General features: G+C 48.0%; 1 pseudogene across 1 annotated transcript; it reads right to left on the bottom strand.

Moving 5' to 3' along the window:
- Positions 1-3,963: 3,963 nt before the first annotated feature.
- LOC308511004 (melanoma-associated antigen 10-like) lies at positions 3,964-4,985 on the bottom strand (annotated as a pseudogene). Its single transcript has 2 exons — positions 4,967-4,985; positions 3,964-4,757 (listed from the first exon to the last, which is right to left on the bottom strand). The product of its transcript is annotated as a melanoma-associated antigen 10-like (transcript).
- Positions 4,986-5,907: the final 922 nt, after the last annotated feature.

Raw genomic sequence — 5,907 nt, 5'->3', positions numbered from 1 at the left:
ACCAGTCTCTATGCAGTCTCCACTTTCAGTCCTCAGGTATCAGGGTTCTCTCCTGTGAGTCTTCCATTGATCATTCAGGATATTTTTCTGTATTTTAATTGTAATGTCAGTTTGTTCCTGAGAGCACGTCCATGTAACATCCATGTACTCTGCCACCATTTTTAATCTCTCTTACGTGAGTTCTTTAAAGTCTTTGTGGCCTTTGCTAGCTCATGACTCTGCTGATTACTTATTTAAATGGATTTTCCCATTTTATGGGATGGAAATTGGAGAGAAGGCTCTGGAAACCAGAGTCTGGCATTTTTTGGAGAAAAGGTGTTCATTTTGATATATTTTAGGCACTCTAGAGTCCCAAGGTTTCTGGAGGGACATTAGTTCATGCTCTCTGATTCAAGAGCCACTGGATTTCTACTGTGGTGAGGAATCTAGAGAACCCGGCTCATCTTGTCCTCTGAAATGAAATATTCACACGACTGACTTCAGTGGAGTTGAAAGAAGGTATTATGGAACTGACGTCCCTTGGCTAAGACTGCTCAGTTTCAGAATTTCAATCCTGGGTCCCATGCCTGCCAGTCAGACAGTGTTTATTAGGCCCCATGCTCAGTACCTTTTGAGAAAGTAGAGCAAAGTTGGAGGAATCACAGTAACTGATATCAAACTATAGTATAAAGCTATTATAATCAAAATAGCCAGGTACTGGTATAAGAGCAGACATATGGATCAATGGAACAAAATAGAGCCCAGGGATCAATCCATGCCTATATTGTGAATTTATATTTGACAAAGGAGGCAAGAGTCTGCAATGGGGTAAAGACAGTCTCTTCAATAAGTGGTGTTGGGAGAGGGAGAATACGGCAGCTGAATAGGCAGACCTCTCCTGCACCTCCATCCAGGGCAAGAATGGAAATACAACTAAATTGGTGAGCATTCACCAGAATTACCAACTGAGGTCCAGCTGAGGATGTGACATATTTCAAGGAAGGACAAAAAACACCTGGAGACTGGTAGGAAGGTCCAGAGACCAGGAATGTGTGGATTGTCTGTAAAGCATCTCATACAGTGCCTGGTGGCAATTGGAATGTGATGAATGGCAATTATTTCAAACAAGAGGCTGGTTGCACAGAATTCATGCATGGCAGAGGGGGGGGGGGTTCCCTCAGCCCAGTCTGCGCCCTCTCTCAATCCGGGACCCCTCCAGTAGGGTCCCTAGGCCTGGCCGGTGACCAGGGCCTATCGGGCTTTCCTTCCCCAGGCTGCTGGCAGCTGGCCCAGCCCCTGCTTCTGCCACTGCTTGCCATCTGTGTGGCGCTGCCCCCCTCCTCCCCACACCACCAATCACCTCCCTCTTCTGGCAACAGGCATGGGGTGCAATCGCTTGGCTGGCCTGGGCCTCCTTCTGCAGGATGATCGTGGGGCGATGTCAGGGACCCCCCAACTAATTGAATCACACCCACCTTGGCTGGCCTGGTGCCAGTGCATGTCACAGTATGATCATCTGGAAGGTCATCAGGATGGTCGTTCTGCTGTTCAGTTGTTCGCTCGATTTGCATATTACGCTTTTATTATTATAGATATCATTTTTATCCCAGATACTTCCACTCTCTCTGTTGGCACTGGGATTACTTGTTATCAAGGTCATGTTAGAGAATATGCAGCTCAGTAGGGCATAGAACACACAATCGGCCAAACAGGATGTTCCACAGATAAAACTCAGCAAATTTTTCCAATTCATGGATGTATGCTCAAATTCATGTGTGTGGAGCCTTCCCAGCTGGACACAACACAAAGCTTCTAGAAAGAGAGTCTAGGAACAACTCTTTCCCTCCGTCCAAGCTGCTCTTTGATCCAAACAAATGTTTTCATTCATTTCACCCCCACCCAAAATCTATCCCTTGATAATGATTGGCCAGATCACACTCAAGATTATTATCATTCAAACCTAATTATGCTGTGGGTTGTGGCTCTCCCAAGCTATCATGTTACTCATGGTCTCGTATCTGTATTTCTGTAGAAATCTGTGCAGATGATGGGTATAACACACCTAGTGCTCTTGCTGTCCAATGACACTGAGACTGCGTGCAGGAAACCACCCTTCTAACCAGGTGGAGATTTCCCTCTGTGCCAGGAGCTGGTCCATGCTTGCTGTTTCAAGGGACCTGGCATATATGGCATACTGTTCTTAATATGTTTGCTCACCTTCTAGGCACTATGTGTTTTAACCAAGGTCTCTGAGAAAGGTTGTTTCCCCAGGTAGGGATTTTCCCCTGAAGTTAGGGCGGGAATAAAACCTCTTAACTAAGTGCCAGGTGGGTAATTAATCACTTTAACTACGAACAATCATGCTTAAGCTACATAATCTTTACTTCCTGGAATGGAGATAAGAAACGCCCTAACCTTTGAAATAGAGATTGATAGGATTGGAATCAACTGGTATAAATACAGATGTAAGAAGACAGAAGGAAGAGAGACAGAAATTGGCACAGAACCTACACAGAACGTTCTCTAGAGACAGAAGAACTTCGCTGGAGAGAACATGGCAAAAGATCCTGGACAGAAACTGGCCTCAGAACCTAGAGACAGAACCTAGTGAGAGAACATGGCAAAAGATCCTGGACTGAACCTGACTACAGACATTGGCAAGAGAACCTGACTAGAACCTGGTGACTGAACCTGGCTGGAGAACCTAGCGAGGGAACATGGCTACAGAACCTGGCTGGAGAACCTGGAGAACCTGGCTGGAGAACCTAGCAAGAGACCATGGACACAGAACCTGGCTGGAGATCCTAAACAGAACTTCACTGGAGATCCAGACCCGAACTTGGCTGGAGATCCTGGCTAGGCTGCTGATCAACTGAACGCTGTCTCCGTGTCATTCCTTCTTCGCCGACTCTGTCCACACCTTTGGGGACCCCTGGGCCCGCTGGGGTTGGACCCCAGCACCTCTGGTTTATTCATGATTCAAAAGGAACTTGTTAGGACAATTTTCCATTTCAGACTTTTCTCTCACACCCAAGACAGACAATGTGCCACTGCCACCCACAGCTTCCTTACAATCAACCCCCGCAGAGGGAATCACAGATTCCTAAAGCTCCAAATACCCTGGCTTAGGCCATGCACATTTGACTGCTGTCTCCTGGAGGCTAACAGAAGGGGCTCTGTTACTTGTTCTGTAGGATTTAGGGGACACCTCACCACCTTCCTTATGTGACTTGGGCTACTACACTATCATCCTGTGGGTGGGTGTGCCCTGCTTATGTTGGTGTCCCCACTACTAACACAGGGCCTTCCAGAAGACATAGGCTCTGTGAATGTCTGGGGATTAAATGAACCATGGAGGAGAGGTTGTCTTTATTCAGATGAAATCCATCCACTTCCTTGACTGAAGCAAGCAAATACAAGGATCCTTATATAGTTTACTTCAGAGAAAGACAGAGGAGAAGGGATAAGAAGCAAGAATTAACAACCTTTTGCTTTTATTTTTCTATTTCTTGACTCCATCAATTGTACTGCTGTGTTCTTTCACGTTTCCAAGAAAATCCTGCTCTAAAGACATGTTATGTAGTTTGGGATCTAAAACTAGGATGGGAAATATCCCAATTTGTGTAACACAGTAACAAATCTTACTCTTGAATTAGACAAGTACAAATACATATGTGCCCGATGTCATTCACAAACTTAGATGCTAAAGCCTATGAAACATTCTATGAAAAGAAACAACATTGGAAAGTTCCCTTAAAAAATTCCCAAATGAGTCAAGGATACATTTCTCAATCATTATAGGAACTCAAAGATGCTACAGCCCTTATTCCCCCAACTCGCCCTGGGCCTCACTATGTAGAATATTGTCTGCTCTTTCCTCAAACACAGAGTGGAAAATGGGCCTCATTTTATGCCAAGAAAAAAGGAAGAAGAAAAAAAAGCTGATGCATATGGGCCTGAAACTTGCCTGGATGCAACTGTGGCTCAGGCATAGTGGTCCTCATTGCACTCAGGCCCTTCAGGCAGGGATGGGAGGGAACGGGGATCCCTGTCATTACCACTGTCAAGAATCTTGAGGGCTTTCGATATGGTGGTCTCAGCATGGGCCCTGAGACCCCACAGGAACTCATAGCGTGCAGGATCACTATTGGGCACCTGGTGGTACACCAGGTACTGTTTCTGCACCCAAACTTTGGTGAGGAGCTCCCTGGGCTCCCCATAGAGCCAATGCTCCTTCCCATCATGCAGCCCTAAAGTATTCAGTGCTTCCCAGACTTTCTCCTCAGGGACACAATCATCATGCACAGCAATCACTCTCAGAACTGTGACCAGGAGACCAGTATTGGGATATCTGTGCCCATCGCTCACCATCCCATCATAGGTGAGCCCCAAGGTAGTGACCAGCATATAGGTGTGGGTACTGTGGTCCACTTCCTTCACATCAATGCCAAAGATCACCTGCATGTACTCAGTGGCCTTGCTGAAGATCTCAGGGAAGTGATCCTCGTGCTCTTTGATGACACTACTCAGCATTTCTGCCTTTGTGGTTAGCTCCTTTGTACGATACTTCAGAAGCAGGAACTCCACCATTTCCATCGTCATCAAATGCAGTGCTTTCTGGAGCAAGGAATCGGCATCATCTTCAGGGCTCCCCCTCAGTGTTTGGACCCTCCTCATCTTGGCTGCTGGACCTTCCATCTTCAGATTGGCTCCCTGAAAAGGCTGCCATGGCATGGGGGAGGGGAAGGCACCCTGAGGACTCTGGGGAGGATTGATTTCTCAGCAGCAGACACCTCCTCTAGGCTTTCTAAAAGCAGGACTGAGTGGGAGGAAGATAGAGAGGAGGAGAGAGAGAGGGCCAACTCCTCCTCCCCCTCCCCCCTCCCCACCCCCTCCTCCTCCTGCATAGCCCAGAACAGCTGCACCTCCACCAGGTTCTGATTCTCCCTTCAGTCCTGATGGTCTTCCTCAGGCTTGCAGGGCTCACTCATATGATGACCAGGCATGATGACTCATGCTGGGAAAGTGACCGAGTGTGGATAGAAGGTGGACAATGAGGACCCATGTGGCTGGGGGAGAGGGAGAGTGTGAGGGGCCTCAGCAGAGAAAAGCACCCTAGGCAGTTCTGACAAAAGTGACTTATGGGTCTCCCCTTTAGGTGTGCTCATAGGCCTCACAGAGATCACTCCTGATTAGCCTGTCCAGTAAGAACCTGAAGTCAGAAGTGACGACTGCTCAGGGTACAGAAGGCACAGCCCAAGATTATGTAGTTGATGGTGGGGTGTGGTAATATCTGACCTGGGTTGGGGAGCTCCTGGGGACATAATGGTGAGCACCTCACTTTAACTCCTGGCACTGACTGGCTTTCTGCTACTCTGAGACCTGAGAATATGTAGTGTACACCAAGGCCTTCACATCCTGAAACCCAGAGGCCCTGGTAGAGGGTATGAAGGGGCACTTCACCATGCACATGACAAGCACAGCCCTGGAACCCCAATGCTGACAGGAGGGGCAGCAGGACTCTGTGAGGTCCCCTCTGTTGTGGGTGGGAGGTTCCTCCTTGCACATGTAGGATCCTCACCTTTCCCTTGCCAGGGCCTGGCCCCTCACTGCCTTCTGCTGGCCTGAGGTCAAACTCTCAGAACAAGACCACACACACCTGACACTTCAGTGAAGAAACTAAGGGGGCCCCACATGTGGTCCCTCTCCCAGAGGATCAAGAAGGGGTGACTGAAGATTAGGGTCCATCTACCCTGGGTTAAGGCTCTGATCACTTCTCACCATGATGCACTTCAGGGTTTCAGACCACTCTCTCTGCTGACTGAGCGCAATCTACTTAGACTTAGGCCTCACCTCCCTGAGGTACAGGAGTAGGAAGTGAGCTGAGGTAATCCAGGCCCTATTCCGAGTTTCCCCATTGCTGACAGA

Source organism: Myotis nattereri (genome assembly GCF_964212035.1).
Source record: "Myotis nattereri genome assembly, chromosome: X".
NCBI classification, from domain to species: Eukaryota; Metazoa; Chordata; class Mammalia; order Chiroptera; family Vespertilionidae; genus Myotis; species Myotis nattereri.
This window is presented reverse-complemented; position numbering and strand designations above follow the sequence as displayed.